Source organism: Scyliorhinus canicula, chromosome 5, assembly GCF_902713615.1.
Source record: "Scyliorhinus canicula chromosome 5, sScyCan1.1, whole genome shotgun sequence".
Lineage (NCBI taxonomy): Eukaryota > Metazoa > Chordata > Chondrichthyes > Carcharhiniformes > Scyliorhinidae > Scyliorhinus > Scyliorhinus canicula.
In genome coordinates this window covers 228,884,314-228,911,933 of record NC_052150.1, presented here as the reverse complement: position 1 = coordinate 228,911,933, position 27,620 = coordinate 228,884,314, and the positions used below count along the sequence as shown (strand labels likewise).

The window sequence follows — 27,620 nt, the reverse complement described above, 5'->3', positions numbered from 1 at the left end:
CAGCAGTCCTAGGGCAGCTCTCTTCAGAGCACCTTTCCCAAGGACACCGACCGAGACTTGAGATTGAGAGCTCAATGTTTGGGGGGAATTCAGACCCCAATCTGTATCCTGTGTAGAATATTGATTCCTTCGCTTAGTGAACTGTTAGAATTACTGCATTTTTTAAAAAAAAGTGAAATAAAACAATTGCCCTGGAGATCCATCATGGGGCAGAGTTGATTTAAATGTTTAAAAATTGATCTAGAGGTCTTCTCCTGCACTCTTTGTTCTCTGACCTTGACCAGTGCTGACCTGTTGCAATATACTAAAAATGCATAGAAGTGTCCTGGGTTACTCCCTTCGGCAATCACCTCGCTGTGGTAGTCTGTAATCTGTCTGGCAAGCTAGTGCTTTGTATTCAAATTCTGGTGCAATTGCTACTTAACTGAGAAACCAGAACCTCTGTTACATAGATACATACATAGATACATAGAAGATAGGAGCAGGAGGAGGCCTTTTGGGCCTTCAAGCCTGCTCCGCCATTCATCACGATCATGGCTGATCATCCAATTCAATAGCCTAATCCTGCTTTCTCCCCATAGCCTTTGATCCCATTTTCACCAAGTGCAATATCTAGCCGCCTCTTGAATATATTCAATGATTTAGCATCAACTACTTCCTGTGGTAATGAATTCCACAGGCTCAGCACTCTGGTTTAGCACAGGGCTAAAGAGCTGGCTTTTAAAGCACACCAAGGCAGGCCAGCAGCACGGTTCAATTCCTGTACCAGCCTCCCCGAACAGGCGCTGGAATGTGGCGACTATGGGCTTTTCACAGTAACTTCATTGAAGCCTACTTGTGACAATAAGCGATTTTCATTTCATTTCGTTTTTTCATTTCTATGGGTGAAGAAATGACTCCTCATCTCTGTCCAAAATGTTTTACCCTGAATCCTCAGACTGTGACCCCTGGTTCTGAACGCGCCCATCATTGGTAACATCTTCCCTGCATCTACCCTGTCCAGTCCTTTTAGAATTTTATAAGTCTCTGAGATCCCCCCTCATTCTTGTGAACTCTGGCGAGAACAATCCCAACCTAGTCAATCTCTCCTCGAATGACAGTCCTGCCATCCCTGGAATCAGTCTGGTAAACATTTGCTGCACTCCCTCGAGAGCAAGAACATCCTTCCTCACAGAAGGAGACCTAAACTGCACACAATACTCCAGGTGTGGCCTCACCAAGGCCCTGTACAACCAGGGGCTGGTTTAGCTCACCAGGCTAAATCGCTGGCTTTTAAAGCAGACCAAGCAGGCCAGCAGCACGGTTCGATTCCCGTACCAGCCTCCCCGGACAGGCGCCGGAATGTGGCGACTAGGGGCTTTTCACAGTAACTTCATTGAAGCCTACTCGTGACAATAAGCGATTTTCATTTCATTTTCAACTGCAGCAACACATCCCTGCTTCTATACTCAACCTGTCGCAGTGAAGGCCAACATACCATTAGCCTTCTTTACCGCCTGCTGCACCTGCATGCTTACTATCAGCGACTGGTGCACAAGGGCACCCAGGTCCCGCTGCACACTCCCCTCTCCCAATTTTCAACCATTCAGGTAGTAATCTGCCTTCCTGTTTTTGCTTCCAAAATGAATAACCTCACACTTATCCAGATTATACTGCATCTGCCATTGATTTGCCCACTCGCTCAACCTGTCCAAATTATGCTGTAGGATCCCTGCATCCTCGTCACAATTCACCCTCCCACCTAACTTGGTATCATCTACAAACTTTGAGATGTTGCACTTTGTTCCCTCATCCAAATCATTAATATATATTGTGAATAGCTGGGGTCCCAGCACCGATCCCTGTGGCACCCCACTGGTTACTGCCTGCCAATTTGGAAAGGACCCATTAATTCCTACTCTGTTTCCTCTCTGCCAACCAATTTTCTATCCCCCTCAATACATTCCCCCAATCCCATGTGCTTTAATTTTGCACAATAATCTGTTATGTGGGACTTTATCAAACGCTTTCTGAAAGTCCAAATATACCACATCAACTGGCTCCCCCTTGTCAACTGTAGTGGTTACATCTTCAAAGACCAAGATGGGAAGAGTGCCCTGCCTGTCTCTCGCCACTCCTCTGCAGGTCACAACTTATATTTAAATAATCTTTCCAACTAGTTGTGGGGCCAAATGTGAACTTTATATATAAATCACTGAATGGTCACTCAATTTCCTCATACCATAGCACTGCCTGCGCGTGCACACACACTCTCGCTTGCTCTCTTTTATCTCTTGCTCTCTTTCTCTACCCCCTCCACACTACTCTCCCTCTGCCCCTCTCTGCTTGCCTACCTTTTTTTGTAATTTTTCCTCCAATTAACGGGCAATTTAGCGCAGCCAATCTACCCACTTTGGGTGTGGGGGTGAGACCCACACTGATATGGAAGAATGTGCAAGCTCCACATGTGTTTGAACCACTGTGCCACTGTGACCACCCCCAAGTAGTATAAAGTTGTTTCTCCTGACATTGGTATTTGTCTCTCCCAAGCCAAAACCAGCCTTTAAACACAATTTTCCAGGCATGATTTTTTTTTCCCTAAAGCCATAAAGCACCATATGACCCTTTTGGTTCCAGCTTCTTTAAAACTGCTTAATTGCCTTTTCTTGTAAAATGCTGTCTTTTCCAGGAACAGCAGCAACCAGAGTCCTTGCATTAACTCTTAAGGTACAGTGCCTTTTATAAACAAACATTCTTCCAGAATGTTTCCCATCCTTGAAGATTAACCATTTTTTGTGATTAAAGCATTTATGACATCTCTTCTATACAAGCAACACGTTTCTCACCAATTAGGACTGGAGAATAATATTTAGATTGCCCGCAAGTGCGGAGAAAGGAGGGCAGCACAGTGACGCAGTGGTTAGCACTGGAACTACGGCGCTGCGGACCCGGGTTCGAATCCCGGCCCTGGGTCACTGTCCATGTGGAGTTTGCACATTCTCCCCGTGTCTGCGTGGGTTTCGCCCCCACAACCCAAAGATGCACAGGTTAGGTGGATTGTCACGCTAAATTGCCCCTTAATTGGAAAAAAATAATTGGGTACTCTAAATTTATTTAAGAAAAGGAAAAAAATTGCGGAGAAAGGATATAATTCCTAATTGTTTTGGAGCTTTGTGTTCTGGAAAGATCTTGCTAGTAAAGAATCTGTGCAAATAGGCACAGTAAGAAGCACTTGGACATTCTGTTTTTATAAATAAATATATTTATTGAGATTTTACATTTTAGCAATTGATGCAACAAGTTACAAAATAATACCATAATAAAAAAGCAAAAAAAATGTCTCAACGTACATGGGCACAGGATGGCACAGGTGAATGACAACATAGCTCGATACAACCATTAGAGATAACCGAAAGTGCTCATGACCCCGCCAAGAACCAAAGGAAAAACAGGATATGATCGTAAAGTTATAACAAATGGCGCACACCCTCTCACACTGACCAGAGCTACAACCATTATAAGAAGTCACGATAAATTTCCAGCAGCCAGATCGGGTGCACACCAACATACAATTCCATCACCCCCTGCAGCACCACAGGCAGCACTGATCCTACATGGTCGTATTCTTTCAGATATCAGATCCAGCCGCACCCATGCAGAAGCCAAGAGCGGATTTCTCATGCTCAACTCTACAAAAAACAAAAGAAAGTCCATGAGAACCCCAGTTTTATGGGAAAATTATATACACACCCCACAACGCAACCTAACCCCTGTCCAGGCCCAGATCAGAACCAATATCAATCATACTTGCAAAATTATAAAGAGAGGGCCAGCAGTAACAGGTAAGAGTTGGTCTCGAAAAAGAAGAGGCAAGAAAAGACTAAAGCTACCAGAGCTAACCCACCAGATACCAAGAACTCTGAACTCAACAAGCCCTGACTCATCATAGCACTCATGAGGCATTCATCAACAAAAAGGGAATAAGCCATTTAACCGACAAGAGGACAACTCGTTCCCCCAAGGGAAATGACAGGCTAACCTTCAAGGCACAAAGGTTGAGTAAGGATAATCTTTCCAATCCTAATCGAAGGGGGGAGGGGAGGGTGGGGGGGGGGGGGACCCTGCCCAGGAAGATGGGAGTCAAGACCCCCTCCCCGGCACCATGGGACCCACCCCACCAACCGGGCCCAATCAGAAGAAAGGCTGGCTGCAACTTAAAAAGAACACGTAGACCCACTCCAGAAAATTACAAGCCAGTTAGCCTGACCTCGGTCATTGGTAAGATTTTAGAGTCCATTATTAAAGATGGGATTGCAGAGTACTTGGAAGTGCATGATAAAATAGGACTGAGTCAGCACTGCTTCGTCATGGGGAGGTCATGTCTGACAAATCTGGCTAGAATTCCTTGAGGACGTAACAAGGAAGTTAGATAAAGGAGAACCACTGGACGTGTGAATTTCCAGAAGGCCTTTGCCATATCGAAGGCTGTTGAAAAAGTTAAGAGCCCATGGTGTTAAGGGTAAGATACTGGCATGGAGGGGCGGCACACGGCACAGTGGTTAGCATTGCTGCCCACGGCGCTGAGGACCCAGGTTTGAATCCCGGCTCTGGGTCACTGTCCGTGTGGAGTTTGCACATTCTCCCCATGTCTGCGTGGGTTTCACCCCCACAACCCAAAGATTAGGTTAAGTGAATGGGCCATGCTAAATTGCCCCTTAATTGGGAAAAAAAATAATTGAGTACTCTTAAATTTATTTTAAAAAAGATACTGGCATGGATAGAGGATTGGCTGACTGGCAGAGGCAGAGAGTGGGGATAAAGGGGATTTTTTTCATATGGCAGCAGGTGACTAGTGGTGTAACCTCAGGAGTCAGTGTTGGGACCACAACTTTTCACAATATACATTAACGATCTGGAAGAAGGAGCTGAGGGCACTGTTGCTACGTTTGCACATGATACAAAGATATGCAGAGGGACAGGTAGTGTTAAAACAGGGGGGCTGCCGAAGGACTAGGACTGTCTAGGAGAGTGGGAAAAGAAGTGGAATACAATATGGAAAAGTGTGAGGTTATGCACTTGGTTGGAAGAACGGAGGCACAGACTATTTCCTAAATGGGTAAAGGCTTAGAAGCACGAAGGAATTAGGAGTCCTTGTTCTTTTTTTTTAATTCTTTATTGAGATTTTTGAAAAATGTATAACAACTGTACAATAATAATAACAATAATAAACACCCACCGGCACCCATAACAACGCATATAACAAACCCCCCCCCCCCCCCCCCCCCCCCCCCCCCCCGGTGACCTAGTTCCCTATCTTTGAGCCAGAAAGTTGAGGAAAGGCTGCCACCGCCTAAAGAACCCTTGTACCGGTACCCCCTCAGGGCGAATTTGACCTTCTCCAGCTTAATGAATCCCGCCATGTCATTGATCCAGGTCTCCACGCTTGGGGGTCTCGCATCTTTCCATTGCAATAAGATCCTCTGCCAGGCTACTAGGGACGCAAAGGCCAAAACACCGGCCTCTTTCGCCTCCTGCACTCCCGGCTCCACCCCAACCCCAAATATCGCGAGTCCCCAGCCTGGCTTGACCCTGGACCCTACCACCCTCGACACCATCCTCACCACCCCCTGCCAGAATTCCCCCAGTGCCGGGCATGCCCAAAATATATGGGCATGGTTCGCTGGGCTCCCCGAACACCTAATGCACCTGTCCTCACCTCCAGAAAACCTGCTCATCCTCGTCCCGGACATATGAGCCCTGTGCAGTACCTTGAACTGGATGAGGCTAAGCCTTGCACATGAAGAGGAGGAGTTCACCCTCTCCAGGGCGTCCGCCCATGTCCCCCCCTCAATCTGCTCCCCCAGCTCCACTTAGCCTTCAGCTCCTCTACCAAAGTCTCCTCCACCTCCTGCATCACCTGGTAGATGTCAGACACCTTCCCATCCCGACCCACACCCCCGAAAGCACCCTATCCCTTACCCACCGCGGGGGCAGCGAAGGGAACCCCTCCACCTGCCGCCTAGCAAACGCCTTGAACTGAAGGTACCTGAACATATTCCCCGGGGGGAGCTCAAACTTCTCCTCCAGCTCACCCAGGCTCGCAAACCTCCCGTCAATGAACAGGTCTCCCAACTTCCTAATGCCCGCCCTGTGCCACCCCAGGAACCCGCCATCAATGTTCCCTGGGACAAATCGGTGGTTCCCCCGCAGTGGGGCCTCCACCGAGCCCCTCACTTCCCCCTGTGTCACCTCCACTGCCCCCAAATCTTGAGGGTAGCCGCCACCACCGGGCTTGTAGTGTACCTCGTTGGAGGGAGCGGCAACGGCGCCGTTACCAGTGCCTTCAGGCTCGTGCCTCCACAGGACGCCATCTCCATCCGTTTCCATGCTGTCCCCTCCCCATCCATTACCCACTTGCGTACCATCGAGACATTAGTCGCCCAACAGTACCCAGAGAGGTTGGGCAGCGCCAGCCCCCCATTATCCCTGCCCCGCTCCAAAAAGACCCTCCTCACCCTCGGAGTCCCGTGCGCCCAAACAAATCCCAGAATGCTGCTGTTCACCCTCCTAAAAAAGGCCCTCGGAATGAAAATGGGGAGGCACTGAAACAAAAACCTCGGGAGCGCCGTCATTTTAACGGACTGTACTCTACCCGCCAATGACAGTGGCAGCATGTCCCACCTTTTAAACTCCTCCATCTGCTCCACCAGCTAGTAAAATTAAGCTTATGCAAAGTCCCCCAACTCCTAGCCACCTGAACCCCCAGGTACCTAAAACTCCTCACTTTCCTTTTTAGCGGGAGCCTTCCAATCCCCTCCTCCTGATCTCCCGGGTGTCCAACAAACAGCTCACTCTTGCCCAGGTTCAACTTATAGCCCGAGAAACTCCCAAACTCAGCAAGAATCTCCATCACCTCCGGCATTCCCCCCACCGGGTCTGCTACAAACAGCAGCAAGTCATCTGCATAAAGCGACACTCTGTGCTCCTCCCCACCCCGCACCAGACCCCTCCACCTCCCCAACTCCCTGAGCGCCATGGCCAGAGGCTCAATTGCCAACGCAAAAAGCAAGGGGGACAGGGGGCACCCCTGCCTCGTCCCATGGTAGAGCCTGAAGTACTCGGACCTCCTCCCATTTGTCGCTACACTCGCCATCGGGGCCTTGTACAGCAACCTCACCCATTTAATAAACCCCTCCTCAAACCTCTCTAATACCTCCCACAAGTACCCCCACTCAACCCTATCAAAGGCCTTCTCCGCATCCAATGCCACCAGAATCTCCGCCTCTCCTTCTGCCGCCGGCATCATTATCACATTTAGCAGCCGTCGCACGTTAGTGTTCAGCTGCCTCCCCTTCACAAAACCCATCTGATCTTCATGTATCACCCCCGGCACACAGTCCTCTATTCTAGTGGCCAAGATCTTCGCCAGCAACTTGGCGTCCACGTCTAACAGTGAAATTGGCCTATATGATCCACACTGCAAGGGGTCCTTATCTTGCTTCAGGATCAGGGAAATCAGCGCCCGTGACATCGTCGGGGGAAAAACTCCCCCTCCCATGCCTCGTTAAAGGTCCGAACCAGCAGGTCCGCGTATTTTTTATAAAATTCAACCGGGAACCCATCCGGTCCCGGCGCCTTCCCCGACTGCATGTGGCCAATCCCTCAGACCAGCTCCTCCAACTCGATCGGCGCCCCCAGTCCCTCCACCTGCTCCTCCTGCACCCTTAGAAATCGCAGCCTGTTCAAAAAGCTCTCCATTCCACCCCCCACCTCCCCTGCCACCGGCGGCTCCGACCGATATAGTTCCCTGTAGAAGTCCCCAAAGACCCCATTGACCTCTGCCCTCTGCCGCACCACATTCCCACCCCTATCCTTCACTCCACGAATCTTCCTAGCCGCGTCCCGCTTGCGAAGCTGATGCGCCAGCATCCTGCTCGCCTTCTCTCCATATTCATAGACCACTCCCTGCGCCTTCCTCCACTGTGTCTCCGCCTTTCTGGTGGTCAATAAATCAAACTTGGCTTGCAGGCTACGCCGCTCCCCCAGCAATCCATCCTCCGGGGCCTCCGCATACCTCCTATCTACACTCAGCAGCTCCCCCACCAGTCTCTCCCTCTCCCTCCTCTTTCCCCCCCCTCTCCCTATGGGCTCGGATGGAGATCAGCTCCCCGCTAATCACTGCCTTCAGAGCCTCCCACACCATCCCCACCCGGACCTCCCCAGTATCATTGGCCTCGAGGTACCTCTCAATATATCCCCGAACCCTCCTGCACACCACCTCATCAGCCAACAGCCCCACGTCCAGACGCCAAAGCGGGCGCTGGTCCCGCACCTCCCCCATCTCCAGATCTACCCAATGCGGAGCATGGTCCAAAATTGCTATAGCCGAATATTCGGCATCCTCCACCCTCGGGACCAGCCCCCTACTCAAGACAAAAAAATCAATGCGGGAATAAACCCTGTGCACGTGGGAGAAAAAAGAGTACTCCCGAGCCCTCGGCCTCCCAAACCTCCAGGGATCCACCCCTCCCATCTGGTCCATAAACCCCCTCAACACCTTGGCTGCCGCCGGCCTCCTGCCTGTCCTAGAACTAGAACGATCCAGTGGGGGATCCAGCACAGTATTGAAGTACCCCCCCCCCCCCCCCCCAAAATGATCAGGCCCCCCGCCTCCAGGTCAGGAATGCGGCCCAACATACGCCTCATGAAACCAGCATCATCCCAATTTGGGGCATACACATTTACCAAAACCACCCTCTCCCCCTGCAGCTTCCTGCTCACCATCACATATCTGCCGCCACTATCAGCCACCACCTCAAACGCCTCAAATGCCACCCTCTTCCCCACCAGGATCGCCACCCCTGGTTCTTCACGTTGAGCCCTGAATGGAAAACTTGCCCCACCCACCCCTTCCTCAGACAAACCTGGTCCACCACCTTCAGGTGAAGCATGGCCACGTCCGCCTTCAGCCCCTTCAGATGCGAAAGCACCCGGGCCCGCTTCACCGGCCCATTCAATCCCCGCACGTTCCACGTGATCAGCTGGATCAGGGGGCACCCCGCCTCCCTCTCCCGTCGACTAGCCATGGCCCATCGACTGCTCGCCCCTGGCCAGCACCCCCCACTCGGCCCGTTTCCCACGGCGATAGAACCTCACCCCGACCCCGACCCGCACCAGCTCCCCCCTGGCCATTCCAGCAGCAACCCGGTATCTCCCCCCGCCCCGGCTAGGACCCCTCCTAGCCGCGACGCTCCCTCCATAGTACTCCCGTGAGCCAGCTGACTTCTGCTGACCCCGGCAGCTCCCGCCCTAACTCCGACCCCTCCCGATACGGGGTCACCCCTCCCCCCCTGCAGCAGCTCCTTGGCACCGCTTCAGCGCGGGAAAACGGATCTGATATCCACGCCCCTTGCCACCAGCTCCACCCCTCTCGTCCCGCAGCGCGGGAAACCAGAGGAAAGCCCGCGCTTTCCCACTGCCCCACCCAACCCCCTCAACGCAGCTCCCAAATAGCAGTCCCAACCTATCCACCAACCCCGTACAAACAAAAACGGAACAACCACAGACCCCAACACCCCCCTTAAAACAAAACCATAACCAACATCATCCGAAAGTGGGAAAAAAAACAAACAGAATAGCTAGCAACAGCATAAGCAGTGATACAAAAAACACCCCACAGTCCCCAATCCCTAGTTCGAGTCCAACTTTTCAGCCTGCACAAAGGCCCACGCTTCCTCCGGGGACTCAAAAAAGTGATGCCGGTCCTTGTAGGTGACCCACAAGCGCGCAGGCGGCAGCATGCCGAATTTCACCTGCCTGCTGTGGAGCACCACCTTCGTCCGGTTAAACCCAGCTCTCCGCTTGGCCACCTCCGCACTCCAGTCCTGGTAGATACGCACTACCGAATTCTCCCACTTGCTGCTCCTCTCTTTCTTGGCCCATCGCAGAACACACTCCCGGTCACTGAACCGATGGAACCGCACCAGCACAGCCCGCGGGGGTTCATTCGCCTTAGGTCTCCTGGCCAGTACTCTGTGGGCCCCCTCCAGCTCCAGGGGCAGATGGAAAGATCCTGCCCCCACCAGCGAGTTCAGCATCACGGCCACATAAGCTGGCAGGTCCGACCCCTCCAGCCCCTCAGCGAGGCCCAGGATCCGCAAGTTCTTCCTCCTTGACCGAAACTCCATCTCCTCAAAGCGATCCTGCCACTTTTTGTGGAGCGCCTCGTGCATCTCCACCTTCCCCACGAGGGCCGAGACCTCGTCCTCGCGCACAGAGGCCTGCTGCTGCAACTCGAGGGTCGCTGCACCCTGGGTTGTCTGGGTCTCCAGCAGCTTACTTGTCGTAACCTTCAGAGAGTCCAGCAACTCCACTTTCAGCTCCATAAAGTAGCGCAGAAGGGCCGCCTGCTGCTCCTCCGCCCACTGCCTCCACTCCTCGGGGGCTCCACCGGCCGCCATGTTGTCCACCTTGCCCCGCTTTTCCAGGGGAGCTGCTGCTGCTTTTTTCCTCGCCACACTCCGGGTCCGCACCATAAATCCCGGGGGTATTGCTCCAGACCCCTTTACACACCGGGAATCGTCGAATCAGCGCCGTTTGGGGCCCTTAAAAGAGCCCACAATTCCTATAAAAGCGGGAGCTGCCAAACGTGCGGCTTAGCTCCGCATAGCCGCAACCGGAAGTCGGAGTCCTTGTTCTTAAGGTTAACGTGCAGGTTCAGTCGGCGGTTAGGAAGGCAAATGCAATTCTAGCATTCAATGTGAGCATTGTCAAGAGGGCTAGAATAAGGGGCAGCATGTGGCGCAGTGGGTAGCACTGCTGCCTCACGGCGCCGAGGTCTTAGGGTCGAATGGGCTCTGGGTCACTGTCCATGTAGAGTTTGCACATTCTCCCCGTGTCTGTGTGGGATTCACCCCACAGCCCAAAGATGTGCATGGTAGGTGGATTGGACATGCTAAATTGCCCCTTAATTAGAAAAAAAAATTGGACAATTAATTGAAAAAAAATATAAGAGCAGGAATGTACTTCTGAGGCTATATAAGGCTCTGGTCAGACCCCATTGGAGTATTGTGAGCAGTTTTGGACCCCGTATCTAAGGAAGGATGTGCTGGCCTTGTAAAGGGTCCAGAGGAGGTTGACAAGAATGATCCCTGGAATGAGGAGCTTGTCACGTGAGGAGAGGTTGAGGACACTGGACTTTAGAAGGATGAAGGGGGATCTTATTGAAACTTACACGATACTGAGAGGCCTGGATAGAGTGGATGTGGAGAGGATGTTTCTACGAGAAGGAAAACTAGAACCCAACGGCACGGCCTCAGACTGAAGGGACAGTCCTTTAAAACAGAGATGAGGAGGAATTTCTTCAGCCAGAGGGTGGTCAATCTGTGGAACTCTTTGCGCAGGAGGCTGTGGCGGCCAATTCACTGAGTGTCTTTAAGACAGAGATAGATAGGTTCTTCATTAATAAGAGGATCCGGGGTTATGGGGAAAAGGCAGGAGAATGGGGATGAGAAAAATATCAGCCATGATTGAATGGCGGAGCAGACTCGATGGGCCGAGTGGCCTAACTCTGCTTCTGTGTCTTATGGGTCTTAACGAACAACCAACCTCAACATATGCCAGGACTATACTTCACTTATAAGTAGCTCAAGGGAAAGGCAATAGAATGGTGAAAAACCCAGCGGATGCCTCAATCTTCAGGGCCTACCAGAAGAAAAAAGAAGGGAGAGTAGAATCGGAACTAATCACTTGGATAACAGAGAATCCGTATCCAACCTTTATCCCCAACTTTACGGGTACACACCAACGAGGAGGAGAGCCAGTCAATAAGGGGGGAGAATAGCACCTACCCCAAGGAAAAAACAAGATGTCTACTAAGTACAGCGTTCAACCCATCCCCAAATCTCGAAGCATCAAAAGGAGCACCTCCAATCTTCGGGAACAACAGGATATCAGCCCCGCCACAGGACCTGGCAGTCCAAAAAGAAAGCTCAGGAACTGATGTACCCAGTATTTCGCTCACAACCCCAAAACCCACATCCTGCCAAGTCTGCACCCACACAACCCCATCCAAGCTAATACACCACTCCCACTCGCACAAGGAGGGAAAGGACAATCGCTCTAACCAGAACCAGGAGGGGATCCCAGTAAGGGAAAAAAACCACCCTGAAGACACCCATCAGTAGGATGCCCTTGGAGAAAGGGTCGCTCTCCTCGCCCCCACCCACCACCGGGCCAGCACAATGCTTGCCCAGATGAAAAAAGGAAAAAAAGAAACCCCAGGGAGGGGACACCCAATCAATTCACGGTAACCACCATCTTGTAAAGGCCATCCAGGGTCACTCACAACCCAAATCCTCAGCCATGAATACAAATCCCACTTCAGTCTACTCTAATATCAGACAAGACACTCTATTACCAGCCTCCCCGGACAGGCACCGGAATGTGGCGACTAGGGGCTTTTCACAGTAACTTCATTGAAGCCTACTCGTGACAATAAGCGATTTTCATTTCATAATACCGAAAACAGCTAACGAGAGAGACCCATACTAGGAGAAAAGTTGAACTCGACCCAAAGTAAGAGTCCGAAGGAACCCTGTCTTCCCAGGGTAACAAGGAGTGATAGAAGGAGATGAGCACGGATTCTTAAATTCAAGTCTATAAGAAAAACCCAAAATGGATTAGCTCCAACTGGGGTGCTAACCTCAGTCAGAGAGGACGAAACACATGATCGACAGGGCATCATGTTCAGGATAACAGACACGCTGTAGGACAATCCCCAGGATAAAGACATCTTCCTGGTTGCACAAAGGAAACAAAAGCCAAGGATAAAGCAGGACCAACTAGCACTGTTCAGGATCTCTCTAGGATTCAGATGATTGAAGCTTGAGACATCATTACTTCCACCATGCCATCTCGCATGGGGATTGGTCCGGTTCAGCCACCTTAAACCGCTCACCATGAACATCAGGTACAGGATCAATGATCAGTCGGCCAGACCAATCCCTGGTTGTTACCGGGTACATTGTGCTCCATCGAATCTGATACATCCAGCCTCCAAATCGAGATTACCAAAACTTGGCAACCAATTTTCGAAGTCACCGGGGAACTCTTCTGCTACCTCTCGCCGGGGACTGGGTCCAGGGGTGTACCCTACCCGATCCCCTTCTCCTGAACCCTTCAGTGTGGACGACACGCCATGTAGCTGGATCACGACAACACTGCAGTCGGTCCCGACTAGGGAAAGTGTACTGTCAAGCACAAGAACTTCCTTGTATGCCTCCATAAAAGTACCCTGCAACTCTTGGAAATGAGTCCTGATGGCCTGCACCACAGAGCCGAGATTTTCAGCAAAGACAACATCGCCGTTGGCAGCCACATTCTGTTGTTTAAACTCTTGGTCTGTGGTCTACATTGAGTGAGACCAGTCCTGGAGGATATTGTTAATTATTTTCTACTGCTGGCAGCAGGCGTGGCTGTATTAAATACTTTTGACCTTCAGTTCTGGACTTTGTTTTCCAAGCTCATGATTTTTTAGTCTTCCTTTAATTTGAGACTCCAGGCTGGTGCCAATAACCCAGTTTTTTTCTGTTTGTGCTGATGTAGGAATTTCAAGATTTGCCTCCTGTTTTGATTCATTCCTTGTGATTGACACTACAGCTGTTTAAACTGTCTTTCAAGGGCACTGCCTCAGGTTCTGGTTGAGATGTCTGCCTGTTCACATGACTGACTAATTGAACAGTATTCAACATTGGCTTGTGTTGTCAAAGTAGAGATGTCAGTGTCCGTGAGCTAGACCTCCAAACTCCACTGATAACTTAGTTGATTAAAGCAGCATGTAACCAAACGATAGTAGCAGTGGGTTGATCTCATTGTCTATACTTTAAGGGATGGGAAGGATGGAGTTGGGGTTCCCAACCCATCCAGTTGTTCACTGCTAGAAAGTGTACATATGTGGGCATTTAGAAGGAAAGAATCAGTCTGGACTTTGCCTATGTTTAGGCTCTTGCCCAGGAACCATGTTCGCAGGAGGAATTGATGTCTTCAGCAAGAGAGACAGGTGGCAAAAATATGAGTACCTCGTGCAGCACGAGTCACCGAAGATCAAATATAAATGACTGGCACAAACCCCAGAGTGTGACGACGCTCACTAGATCATCAGTCAATCAGTGCTACAACTTTGCAAATGCTAATTTTGACCTTGATTTTGCACCTGTTTTTTTGCATTGGAAAAATTGAGGACATGATCCTGTTGTTATTGTAGGGACACAGTGTTAAGGCGCAGTTGATGGTAACATTGGAGCTGCCCGATCTCATAGGGAAACTTGAAACAGCTCTCAAAATGATGCTTGCAATTTGGATATTACGAGGAGGTTTTCTGAAATCAGGAAATGATGACTCCCACCAGTTGTGGTGATTTTATATTAAAATAAAAATGTACTAAAAAATAAAGAATTTTTAAATATACACTTAAACGCAAAAATTACGGACTTCCGGTGAAGGCTGTCGGGAGGCAGCCGCACATTGGAGGGCTCCCGTTCGGAAATGGCATTTTCGGGGTTTTACCCCCGGTCCCAGGGGCAACGGAGGCGGCAAAAGCAGGGAGAAGGCACAGTGAAGGGAAATGTCAAAAATAAATTTAAAAACAGCAGTGAAAAAAGCGGCTGAATGTCCGTCGGGGAGTGGAAGGGTCACTGCGGGGACGGCAAGGGAAGTGGAGGCTGGGGCATCAGGGGAGGCCGCAATGCCCGCGGTTGACGAAATTACTAAGGTTATGGCAGTTCGCACATGGAGGCGATGAGGAAGGAGATGGGGGCCGTATTGAAAGTGCTGGTGGAGGAGGCGATTGCCCCGGTGAGGGCGGCGGTATTGAGCATAGTGGTGGAGGTGCGGGAGCAAGGTAAGGCGCTGAAGGAAGTGGAAGAGACATTGTTACAGCACAGTGATCAACTTACCTCGATGGGGAAGGAGATGCGGACGGTGATCGAAATCAACAAGGGTCTGCGAGCCAAAATGGACGACTTGGAAAACAGATCCAGGCGACAGAATCTGAGGATTGTGGGTCTGCCCGAAGGAGTGGAAGGCCCGAGGCCGACTGAGTATTTTGCCACGATGTTGGTGAAGCTATTGGGGGAGGGGGATGATCCCTCCCGATATGAACTGGATCGGTCGTGGAGGCCTGTACCAAAGAAGAGTGAGCCGCCAAGAATAGTGACTCTGTGCTTCCGTAGGTACAGTGTGAAGGAGAAGGTCCTGTGCTGGGCAAAGCAGAAGCGGGTGGTGCAGTGGGCTGGAGCTGGTATACGCATATATCAGGACTTTACGGTGGAGCTGGTGAGGAGGCGGACTGTCTTCAGCCGGGTGAAGAAGGCACTACATCAGCAAGATACAGTGCGGCATAGTATATCAAGCGAAGTTGAGGGTGACCGACAAATCCAAGGACTTTTATTTTGGGACGGCGGAAGCAGCGGAGGAGTTTGACAAGGCAGAAGGACTGTGACAGAACTGAGAAATGGTCATGTACCGATGTAGCCTCATGTAGCTGTATTTTTTCCACTGCATGCTAGTGTATATGCTAAATGAGCCAACGTTGTATATATTTGGTCAAGGGAAGAGATGGGACTTTCACTTGAAATGATGGTTCTTTGGGACTTTGGGCCAGCAGCACGGTTCGATTCCCGTACCAGCCTCCCTGGACAGGCGCCGGAATGTGGCGACTAGGGGCTTTTCACAGTAACTTCATTGAAGCCTACTTGTGACAATAAGCGATTTTCATTTTTCATTTCATTTCATGTGGGGTTTGTGTGCTAAAGGGGATTTCTTGGTTTTCCTGGGACTGGGCAAGGGGGAAAGAGACCCGGGCGGGGGCCTCCACGCTGGCCAGTTTAAGCCGGCCAGTGAACGGGAGTGAGGTGGGGGAAGGGGCTGCGGCAATCGGAGCCTGGCAGAACAGGTTCCGATGAGTCTAGCCGGGGTGGGAAGTTGGGGGGAAGGAACAGAGGTTGGGGGGAGGAGTTTACAAAAGAATTGGGTGGGGGGGGAAGGGGGGGGGGTGTTTACAATTCAGGGGTGTAATTTATGCTACTCTTTCGGGGATTGGATGGCATTGAATGTTAGGGGGGGTGGGCTCTATAGGTCAGTGGTGACCATAGGCGATTCCTTTTTCTTTTTTCCTTTGTTTTTCCCACCGTGGGAGGGTTTGTTTTATTTGATGCTTATATTGTCAGGTGGGCCGTTTGGGGCGATGGGAGGATGGGATCGTTGTTGTTGATAAGGGGATTGACTTTGTATTTGTTACCGTTTACTGCTTGTTGGTGGGGTGTAAATTCTGAAGAAAAATGTGAAAATGGAGAATAAAAATATTTTACCAAAAAAAACACAAAAATGACTTCACATTACTTTAAAACAGTTCCAAATGATCTTGACTTAAACTACACTTTGGGAGCTAACCTTCCCTTTTCTGCTTGGCAACAATCCTTATAGTTTTGAAAATCTATAGAATTCCAGTAATTTTTCCAGACAGTCCCCTTTTGCTCTTTGGGGTCCTCAGAGGCTGACAGCAATTGGTTCACCTTGTCCACACTATCAACTCCTCACATCGGTTCAGTTTTCTTAAATCTATCCCTTCCCCGGTCCGGGAATCTCTCTATTCTCTATTGTTTTATCCAACCTCTCTCAAGTGCCCTTACCCTATCTTTGCCTCACTTACAATTTGTACAACTTGTAAATGTCGCCTTTGAACTAAAACAAACCCACTTCAAAAATACTACTTTTATTGCCTTATGTAAATTCTTTATTGAAGCCCCTCTTGGTTCATTAACATATCAAAACCACTTGCTTTTGTTTTTGACCCTTGCAGTCACTCTGTCTCTTACAGCAATCCACATGGCCCCAACTGCCTGTTTTCCACTACACCATAAATATGACAGTGGTATTGCCAAAAGAAAAGTATTATAATTCCTCGTTTTCCTGAGGATAGGAATTGCCAGGTTGCGTTGTCTGTTTCATCTTTTACCATCCTGGTAGTCGCATGATGCAACAATAATAGTAAGAAGTCTTACAACACCAGGTTAAAGTCCAACATGTTTGTTCAAACACTAGCTTTCGGATTACTGCTCCTTCCTCAGGTGAACGAAAAGGTATGTTCCAGAAACATGTATATAGATAAATTCAAAGATGCCAGACAATGCTTAGAATGCGAGCATTTGCAGGTAATTAAATCTTAACAGATCCAGAGATAGGGGTAACCCCAGGTTAAAGAGGCTGGTAAAGCACACTGGGCTAAATCGCTGGCTTTTAAAGCAGACCAAGGCAGGCCAGCAGCACAGTTCAATTCCCGTACCAGCCTCCCCGAACAGGTGCCAGAATGTGGCGACTAGGTGCTTTTCACAGTAACTTCATTGAAGCCTACTCGTGACAATAAGCGATTTTCATTTTTTCAAGAGGTGTGAATTGTCTCAAGCCAGGACAGTTGGTAGGATTTCACAAGCCCAGGCCAGATGGTGGGGGGTGGATGTAATGCGACATGAATCTCAGGTCCCGGTTGAGGCCGCACGCATGTGTGCGGTACTTGGCTATAAATTTCTGCTCAGCGATGCTGAGATCCGGAGATCAGAGGCTGAATGCCCTTGACTGCTGAAGTGTTCCCCGACTGGAAGGTAACATTCCTGCCTGGTGATTGTCACGCGATGTCTGTTCATTCGTTGTCGCAGCGTCTGCATGGGCTCGCCCAATAACCCCACCTAACCTTTTTGGACACTAAGGGCAATTTAGCATGTCCAATCCCCCTAACCTGCACGTCTTTGGACTGTGGGACGGAACCGGAGCACCCGGAGGAAACCCATGCAGACACTGGAGAATGTGCAGACTCCTCACAGACAGTGACCCAGCGGGGAATCTAACCTGGGACCCTGAAGGCTTTTTGACCCTGAAGCCACAGTGCTATCCACTTGTGCCGCCCGAATATTGAACCAGAGCATACGGGTCATTTATGGGTGAAATTCAAAAGAATAGTTTTCCCTTGAGGGTAGTGGAGAATTGATGTCTTGTAGGTGAATAATTTCTGAAAAAGCTAGCGTAATCAGTTATTCAGTTAAGGAACAATGAGCTTGAATGTGGAAACACCTGTTGGCCAAGCCCTGGGAGAACTGCCTATTCATTTTAGGATGGTTCTGTGGGATATTCAGCATCCATTTGAACAGGCAAATGGTGCCTTGATTTAATATCTCATCTGTAAAAGAGCACCGTAGAGCAGTACTAAGGGATTGCTGCATTGAAGTGTCAGCTTGCAACTACAACCTTCATAAGAATGCTACTACTGACCCAAGCTAATATTAGCAAGTGCTCATTGGAATATATAATTTCTGAGCTGAAAATATCCAGCAATGGAAGACAACTGTATTGCTAAAGTTCAACCAACTGAAATTGCGGAGGCCATGAATATAGAACCTCCGACTGCATCTCGGGCATAGACCTCTCTAACTGTTAAAGCTGGCTTGCAAAGTTTTGGGGGGGGGGGGGGGTGCTGAATGAAAAGAATGCAAATCCCCACTGGTGGCCCTGTAACTAACAGGATCAAACAATGAAACAAGTTGCAGGTAAGTTCTAAACAATATCCTGGGGTACTTTGGACCCATCAGGCTCTGGTGTCAGATTACTGAATCTGCCAGAGTTGACTTGAACTTCTGGTTGCCAGAGATATCTTCCTGTATGTGTCATCAACCCCAATGATGTGTTGCTTGGCTCTCTCTTCCCATCTTATTCCAATCATTATCCAGTAGATAGTCGCTAGTTGCAATAGTGACTGCATGGTTACTGTAGCTTACTGTCATAGCCTATCGAATAATGATTTGAGCTGTTGAGGTTTCGGCAGTAGTTATTTGCGACTCTGCCACCCAGTGGATGTGTTCTGCTGACCTCCAGATAATGCCATGCGGCAGTTGAACCCTAAATCTGAGTTTCCTCATCCTTCATCATAGAATATAGTACAGCACAGTACAGGCCCTTTGGCCCACGATGTTGTGCTGACCATTTATCCTAATCTAAGTTCAGCCTAACCGACACCCCTTCAATTTACTGCTGTCCATGAGCCTGTCCAAGAGTTGCTTAAATGTCCCTAATGACTGACTCCACCACCTCTGCTGGCAGTGCATTCCACACACCCACCACTACCTGTGTAAAGAACCTACCTCTTGACATCTCCCCAATACCTTCCTCCAATCACCTTAAAAACGATGTCCCCTCGTGACAGCCATTTCCACCCTGGGGAAAAGTCTATGGCTATCCACTCTTTCTGTGCTTCTCATCACCTTGTGCACCCCTATCAAGTCACCTCTCTTCCTTCTTTGCTCCAGTGAGAAAAGCCCTAGCTCCCTTAACCTTTCTTCATAAGAGATGCCCTCCAGTCCAGGCAGCATCCTGGTAAATCTCCTCTGCACCCTCTCCAAAGCATCCACATCCTTCCTATAATGAGGCGACCAGAACTGGACACAATATTCCAAGTGTGGTCTAACCAGGGTTTTATAAAGCTGCAGCAAAACCTCACGGCTCTTAAACTTAATCCCCCTGTTAATGAAAGCCAACACCATACGCCTTCTTAACAACCCTATCAACCTGGGTGGCAACTTTGAGGGATCTATGTACTGGACCCCAAGATTCCTCTGTTCCTCCACACTTTCAAGAATCCTGCTTTTAACCATGTATTCAGCATTCAAATTCGACCTTCCAAAATGAATCACTTCATATTTATCACGGTTGAACACCATCTGCCACTTCTCAGCCCAGGTCTGCATCCTGTCAATGTCCTGTTGTAACCTGCAACAGCCCTCGACACTATCTATAACTCCACCAACCTTTGTGTCATCGGCAAGCTTACTAACCCACCCTTCCACTTCCTCATCCAAGGTATTTCTAAAAACCACAAAGAGCAGAGGTCCCAGAATGATGGGAGAATCAACACAGGCTGATGTGCCAGCCAGCTTTTTGACATTTAAATCCGGCGTTGTAGTCCAAAACACCAGCCTCTTTTTCATAAACCAGTCTGTGCTTGGAGTCAGTGAAACCCTTGCAATGTATTCCGAGAAGCTCTGATCCATCTTCCACACCACCAGCTAACCCTGTATTAATCCACACCACCACACTCTCATCAGCAGTCTTCCAAGTTCATTCCGTATGAGTGGGTTCTTATGTGGGAAGGATGCTGGTACTCCTGATGGGAGAATATTTACAATTTCAGATATTTACATTACATTGTAGGTAAATTCATGGAGATAGGAATAGCTGAGGAAGACTATTTAGTTCATCAGTCCCGAAAGAATTAAAACCCTAAAATAAGATCAAAATGCTTCTTAAATAGACTTTTGCTTAATCTAGCCTTGCCAAAGTCCAATCCACAGGACAATCACTGCTTGACATACTGATACTGGTCTAAATTTCCTAATTCATAGTTTCAACCAGAGTTCCCTTTCCTCCTGCTGTGGCTCAACTAGAAACATTGCTTCCGATGTATTATTTCTATCCAGTTTCCGATGCTCATGAGATCTTGCCATTGTCCTCTCGAGGCTGGACAATAATAGATACTGATAAAGAAAGGTGACATTCAAATGTCGATGAAAGTGAAAAGTCATGGAACTGCATTGGAGTTATGAGGAAAGATGGGATATGTGGGAATAATCAGAATTGCTAGTTGTCTCCCTTGCTGCCCAAATACAATAGACACCGCAGACCTTATTTCACCCTTCCCCTGCTCCCATGCCTGAAGCCAGCCCTTCCCCTGCTCACAAGCTCGTCACACCTGGCACAAAAGAAGATGATTATGGTTGTTTCAGGTCAATCATCTCCGTTCCAGGCCATCACTGCAGTCGCTTCCACACGCATTCACTCCCTCCACCATAAACGCACAGCAGCAGTGTATACCATCTACAAGATGTACTGCAACTCACCAAGGTTCCGTCAACAGCACCTACCAATCCTGTGATCTCTGCTACCGAGAAGGACATGGCAACGGATATGTGGCACCCCCTCCAAGTCACACACCCGCCCGGACTTGGAATTATAGCATCATTCCTTCACTGTCGTTGGATTGAAATTTCGGAAGAGTGGATGTTCCTACAACGCATGGACTTGCAACAGTTCAAGAAGGTGCTCGGCACCACCACCTTCTCCAGGGCAATTGGGAATGGTCAATAAAGGCTGGCTGAGCCAACGGGGCCAATTTCTGATGAAACAATAAAAATATTGCTCTTTTAATATTTCTCATGCTCTAATGTGCACCATATTGTCTCTTGCAAACTCACTTGGCTCCACTTCTCCACTTGCTGTACCTCATGTGCATCTGTGGTATTGCATCAGTCTTGTAAGCATATCCCCTTCTCTTGGGTGCGTGTGCCCACTTTTGCTTTCTCTCTTGCTCCCTCTCTCGCTCACACAGGCACCCCCTTAACTCTCACGTGCATGGGGGCTGGCACCCCCTTTTCGCATGTGGGGGTGGGTGCCCTTCTCTGTGCGGGCGGGGATGCAGTTTTCTCACAGGGTGGGCACCCTCTTCTCTGTGTGTGGGGGTGGGTGCTCTCGTGGGTGTGGGCACCTCCTTTTATCATGGGTGTGTGGGGGTGGGCACCCCCTTTTCTCAGGTGTGCATAGGGTGGGCAAATCTTTTCCCTGCGCGTGTGGATGGGCGCCCCCCCCCTTTTCACGTGCGTGGGCGGGCGCTCACCCCCCCCCCCCCTTTTCACGCGCATGGGTGGGTGCTCCCCCTTTTCACGCGTGTGGGCGGGCGCTCCCCTTTTCACGCGTGTGGGCGGGCGCCCCCCCTTTGCACGCGCATGGGCGGGCGCCCCCCCCCCCCCCCTTCACGCGCGTGGGCGGGCGCCCCCCCCCCTTCACGCACGTGGGCGGGTGTCCCCCCCTTTTCACGCGCGTGGGCGGGCGCCCCCCCTTTTCACATGCGTGGGCGGGCGCTCTCCCTTTTCACGTGCGTGGGCGGGCGCTCTCCTTTTTCACGTGCGTGGGCGGGCGCTCCCCTTCTCACGCGCGTGGGCGGGCGCTCCCCTTTTCACGCGCGTGGGCGGGCGCCCCCCTTTTCACGCGCGTGGGCGGGCGCCCCCCTTTTCACGCGCATGGGCGGGCGCTCCCCTTTTCACGCGCGTGCATCACTTTTCTCTTTCGCACCTGTGCCCCCTTTTCCTCCGTCTCTCGTGTTCCCCCCTCCCCACCCCCTTCCCCCGTCTCTAGCGCGCACCCCTTTTCACTTCTCTCTCGCGCCCCCCTTTCCATACTCTTGCGCTACTGTTCCCTCTTTCCCCTCTTTCTCGCATGCGTGCACCCGCCCCCTTTCCTCTCTTTGACACACACTTTCCCCTCTCTCTCTCGCACACCTCCTTTAATCTCTCACGCGTGCCTCCTTTGCTCTCTCTCGCGCGCCTCCTTTCCTCTTTGACGCAGCCTTTCTTTTGTATCTCTCTCGCATGCCCCCCTTTTCTCGTGCGAGTGCACCCCCTTTCTTCTCTCGCGCCCCTTTCCTCTTTTTCTCACGTGCGCTGCCTTTCCTCTTTCTCATGCGTGCCCCCTTCCCCCCTCTCTTGCATGTGCATGCCCCCTTTCCCCTCGCGCCCCCTTTCCCCCTCTCGCCTTGCGAGTGCGCCCCCTTTCTCCTCGTGCCCCCTTCCTCCCCGTGCCCCCGTTCTCCCCCCATGAGCGTGTTCTCTCTCGTGCGTGTGCCCCCTTCCCCCCGTGCGCCCCTTTCTCCCCCCCCATGAGCGTGCTCTCTCTCGTGTGCCCCATTTCCCTCCGTACGCCCCTTTCTCCCCCCCTTCATGAGCGTGTTCTCTCTCGTGCGTGTGCCCCCTTTCCTCTCGCGCGCCCCTTTTCCTCTCGCGCGCCCCTTTTCCTCTCGCGCGCCCCATTTCCTCTCGCGCGCCCCATTTCCTCTCGCGCCCCCCTTTTCCTCTCGCGCCCCCCTTTTCCTCTCGCGCGCCCCTTTTCCTCTCGCGCGCCCCTTTTCCTCTCGCGCGCCCCTTTTCCTCTCGCGCGCCCCTTTTCCTCTCGCGCGCCCCTTTTCCTCTCGCGCGCCCCTTTTCCTCTCGCGCGCCCCTTTTCCTCTCGCGCGCCCCTTTTCCTCTCGCGCGCCCCTTTTCCTCTCGCGCGTCCCTTTTCCTCTCTCTCGCATGGGTGCATTCCCCTGCCCCTACATACTCTCTTGCTCCCACTCCCTCGTTTGAGGAGCTAGGCACAAAATTAAATAACAGAATCTCTACAGTTTACATTGTTGGAGTATTACCGAGCAGCGTCCAAATTGGCATAGGGTACAAAGAATAACAATAATCATTATTGTCGCAAGTAGGCTTACATTTACACTGCAATGAAGTTACTGTGAGAAGCCTCTAGTTGCCACACTCTGGCGCCTGTTCGAGTACACGGAGGGGGAATTCAGAATGCCCAATTCTCCTAACAGCACGTCTTTTGGGACTTGTGGAAGGGATTCACAATTCAGGTCCTGGTGATCTCTGCATCCTCTCTAGTCTTTCTCGTGTGTGCCCCCTCCCCTCTCGTGCGCGCCCTCTCTCCTCTCTCTTGCGTACGCCCTCTCTCCTCTCTCTTGCGTACGCCCTCTCTCTTGCGTACGCCCTCTCCCCTCTCTCGTACGTCTTCTCCCCTCTCTCTCGTGCATGCACCCTCCCGTCTCAAACACGCTCCTCTCTCTCTCATGCGTGCCCCCTCCTCTTTCTCTCTCTCTCTCACACCTGCGCTGCCCCTCCTCTCTCATGCGCGGCCCCTCCTCTCTTGTGCACACCCCCTCCTCAGTCTCTCCTGCGCGCCCCCTCCCATCTCTCTGTCTCGTGCACACCCCCTCCTCTCTCTCTGCCTCGAGCATTCCCCCTCCTCTCTCTCTGCCTCGTGCACTCCCCCTCCTCTCTCTGTCCTGTACACCCACCCACCTCTACATCTGTCTCGTGCGCTCGCTCTCTTGCGCTCTCCCTCTCTCTCTGTCTCGTGTGTGCTCTCCCTCTCTTGCGCTCTCTCCCTCTCTTGCGCTCTCTTTCTCTCATGCACTTGCTCTCTCTCGTGCCCTCTTCCTCTCTTTCTCTTGCTCTCATGTGCGCTCTCTCCCTCATGCGCTCTTTCTCCCTCTCACATGCGGCCTCATGTGCGCTCTCTCCCTCATGCGCTCTTTCTCCCTCTCACATGCGGCCTCATGTGCGCTCTCTCTCATGCACATTCTCTCATGCACTCTCGCTCTCATGTGCTCTCTTTCATGCAGATGTGCAGGTTAGGTGGATTGGCCATGCTAAATTGCCCTTAGTGTCCAAAATTGCCCTTAATGTTGGGTGGGGTTACTGGGTTATGGGGATAGGGTGCTCTTTCAAAGAGCCGGTGCAGACTCGATGGGCCAAATGGCCTCCTTCTGCACTAAGTTCTATAAATTCTATGTGCTCTCTGTGTCATGCGCTCTCTCCCTCATGCGCGTCGCGCGCACTCCCTCTCGTGTGCCCTCATACGTGCTCTCATTCTCTCATGCGCTCACGCTCTCGTGTGCTCTCGCTCTCTTTCTCTTGCTCTCATGTGTGCTCTCTCCCTCTCATGTGTGCTCTCTCCCTCTCATGCACTTTTCTCCCATGTGGCTCTGTCTCATGTGGCTCTCTCATGCCCTCTCTCTCATGCCCTCTCATGCACTCACGCTCTCCCATGCGCTCTCGCTCTCTCATGCGCTCTCGCTCTCTCATGCACTCTCACTCTCTCATGCACTCTCTGTCTCATGCACGCTCTCGTGTGCGCTCTCACTCGTGTGCGCTGTCATCTGCACCCTCTCTCCCTCGTGCGTTCTCTTTCGTGCACACCTCTCATTCTCTCATGAGTGCTCTCTATCATGCGCTCTCTCTCGCTCACTCGCATGCTCATTCTCTCTCGTGCTCTCTCATGCGCGCTCTCTCATGTACGCTCTCTCTCCCTCATACGCGCTCTCTCCCTCTCCCTCATGCGTGCTCTCTCTCCCCATCATGCGCACCCTCTCTCCCTCATGCGCACCCTCTCTCCCTCATGCGCACCCTCTCTCCCTCATGCGCACCCTCTCTCATGCACACTCTCGTGCACTCCTCCCATTCTCTCATGCGCTCATTCGCGTGCTCATTCTCTCATGATGCGCTCTCTCATGTGGGCCCTCTCTTGCGTGCACACATTGGCACGCTCTCTTTCTCTCGTGCGCTCTCTAATGCACGTTCTCTCCCCCTCATGCGTGCTCTCATTCTCTCATGCGTGTTCTCTCTCATGTGTGTTCTCATGCGTGTTCTCCCTCCAGCACGCGCCTACATCTCTCATGCACATTCTCCCATCTCTCTCTCCCCCTTTCTCGCCAAGTCTTTCTCTTTCACTCTCCCTCCCTCTCTTCCCTTTCGCTCTTCCCCTCTTTTTCTTCACCTCTTTCTCTTTCCCCTCCCTCTCTCTCCCCTCCCTCTCTCTCCCCTCCCTCTCTCCCCTCCCTCTCTCCCCTCCCTCTCCTTTCTTCCCCTTCCCTCCCTCCCCCTTTTTCTCCCTCTCCCTCTCTCCCTCTCACACACGCACCCCGATCTCTCTCTGTCCTTTGCGCACACCCGCTTTTCTCTCACTCCCACTCCCTCCCTCTCTCCCTCTATTTCCATCCCTCTCTCTCATGCCCACTCTCATGCGCCTGACTCGTCGCTCAGGCCCCTGTCATGAGCTTGTTCCCCCTGTGTATGCCCATCTGTCGCTCGCCCTCTCTCGTGCGCCTGCCCCGTCGCTCGCGCCCTCTCTCGTGCGCCTGCCCCGTCGCTCGCGCCCTCTCTCGTGCGCCTGCCCTGTCGCTCGTGCCCTCTCTCGTGCGCCTGCCCCGTCGCTCGTGCCCTCTCTCGTGCGCCTGCCCCGTCGCTCGTGCCCTCTCTCGTGCGCCTGTCCCGTCGCTCGTGCCCTCTCTCGTGCGCCTGTCCCGTCGCTCGTGCCCTCTCTCGTGCGCCTGCCCCGTCGCTCGTGCACCCTCTCGTGCGCCTGCCCCATCGCTCGTGCCCTCTCTCGTGCGCCGCCTCTCGTGCGCCCACCCCGTCACTCGCATCTTCTCATGCGCCCGTCCCCATCACTCGCACTCTCTCTCGTGCACCTGCCCCGTTGTTCGTGCCCTCGTGCACCCTCCCCGTCGCTCGCACTTTATCTCCTGTGCCCGCCCCGTCACCTGCGCCCTTGTGCGCCCGCTCTGTCACTCTCGCTCTTTCTCGTGCGCCTGCCCCATCGCTCACGCCCTCTCTTATACGTCCACCCCATCGCTCACACTCTCTCCCGTGCGCCCGTTGCTTGCATGCCCACCCGCCCCCTTGTTCTCTCTCGCTCTCTCTTGCACTCTCTCTTCTGTACGCCCATCCCCGCCGCTCGCACCCCCTCTCGTGCGCCTGCCCCGTTGCTCGCGCTTTATTTCCTGCGCCCGTCCCGTCACTCGAGTCCTCATGCGCCCGCCCTGTCACTCGAGCTCTCATGCGCCCGCCCTGTCACTCGAGCTCTCTCTCGTGCGCTCACCCCGTAGCTGACGCCCTCTCTTGTACACCCACCCCGTCTTTCGTGCATCCGCCCTGTCGCTCGCGCTCTCTCCCGTCCGCCCGTTGCTTGCATGCCCACCCGCCTCCTTTGTTCGCTCTCGCTCTCTCTTGCACTTTCTCTTCTGTACGCCTGTCCCCATCACTCGCGCTGACTCGCATACGCACGCCTCGTCGCTCAGTCCCCTCATGAGTTTGTGCTCCCTCTGTACGTCCGCCTCTGTCGCTCGCGCCGTCTCACGTGTGCCTGCCCCCGTCGCTCGCGCCCTCTGTCGTGCGCCTGCCCCCGTCACTCGCGCCCTCAGTCGTGCGCCTGCCCCGTAGCTCCTGCCCTCTTGTGCGCCCGCATGTCACTCGCGCCTGCCCTGTCACTCGCGCCTTCTCTCGTGCGCCCGCCCCATCACTTGCACCTTCTCTCGTGCACCCGCCCCATCGCTCGCTTCCTCTCTCGTGAGCTCGCCCCATCGCTCGCTTCCTCTCTCGTGCGCCCGCCCCATCGCTTGCTTCCTCTCTCGTGCGCCCGCCCCATCGCTTGCTTCCTCTCTCGTGCGCCCGCCCCATCGCTTGCTTCCTCTCTCGTGCGCCCGCCCCATCGCTTGCTTCCTCTCTCGTGCGCCCGCCCCATCGCTTGCTTCCTCTCTCGTGTGCCCGCCCCATCGCTTGCTTCCTCTCTCGTGCGCCCGCCCCGTCGTTCGTGCCCTCTCTCGTGTGCCTGCCCCGTCGTTCGTGCCCTCTCTCATGTGCCTGCCCCGTCGCTCGTGCCCTCTCTCGTGTGCCTGCCCCGTCGCTCGCGCCCCCTCTCGTGCTCCCGCCCCGTCGCTCACGCCCCCTCTTGTGCTCCCGCCCCGTCGCTCGCGCCCTCTCTCGTGCGCCTGCCCCCCCGTAGCTCCTGCCCTCTTGTGCGTCCGCCCTGTCACTCGCGCCTTCTCTCGTGCGCCTGCCCCATCGCTTGCACCCTCTCTCGTGCGCCCGCCCCGTCGCTTGCGCCCTCTCTCGTGCAACCGCCCCGTCGCTTGCGCCCTCTCTCGTGCAACCGCCCCGTCGCTTGCGCCTTCTCTCGTGCGCCCGCCCCGTCGCTTGCGCCCTCTCTCGTGCGCCCGCCCCGTCGCT

General features: G+C 52.4%; 1 protein-coding gene across 2 annotated transcripts in view; it reads left to right on the top strand.

Annotated features, from left to right (window-relative positions):
• The window catches only part of cyhr1 (cysteine/histidine-rich 1), a 184,866-nt gene that overhangs the window by 66,163 nt on the left and 91,083 nt on the right, over positions 1 to 27,620 (top strand). The window lies entirely within an intron of this gene.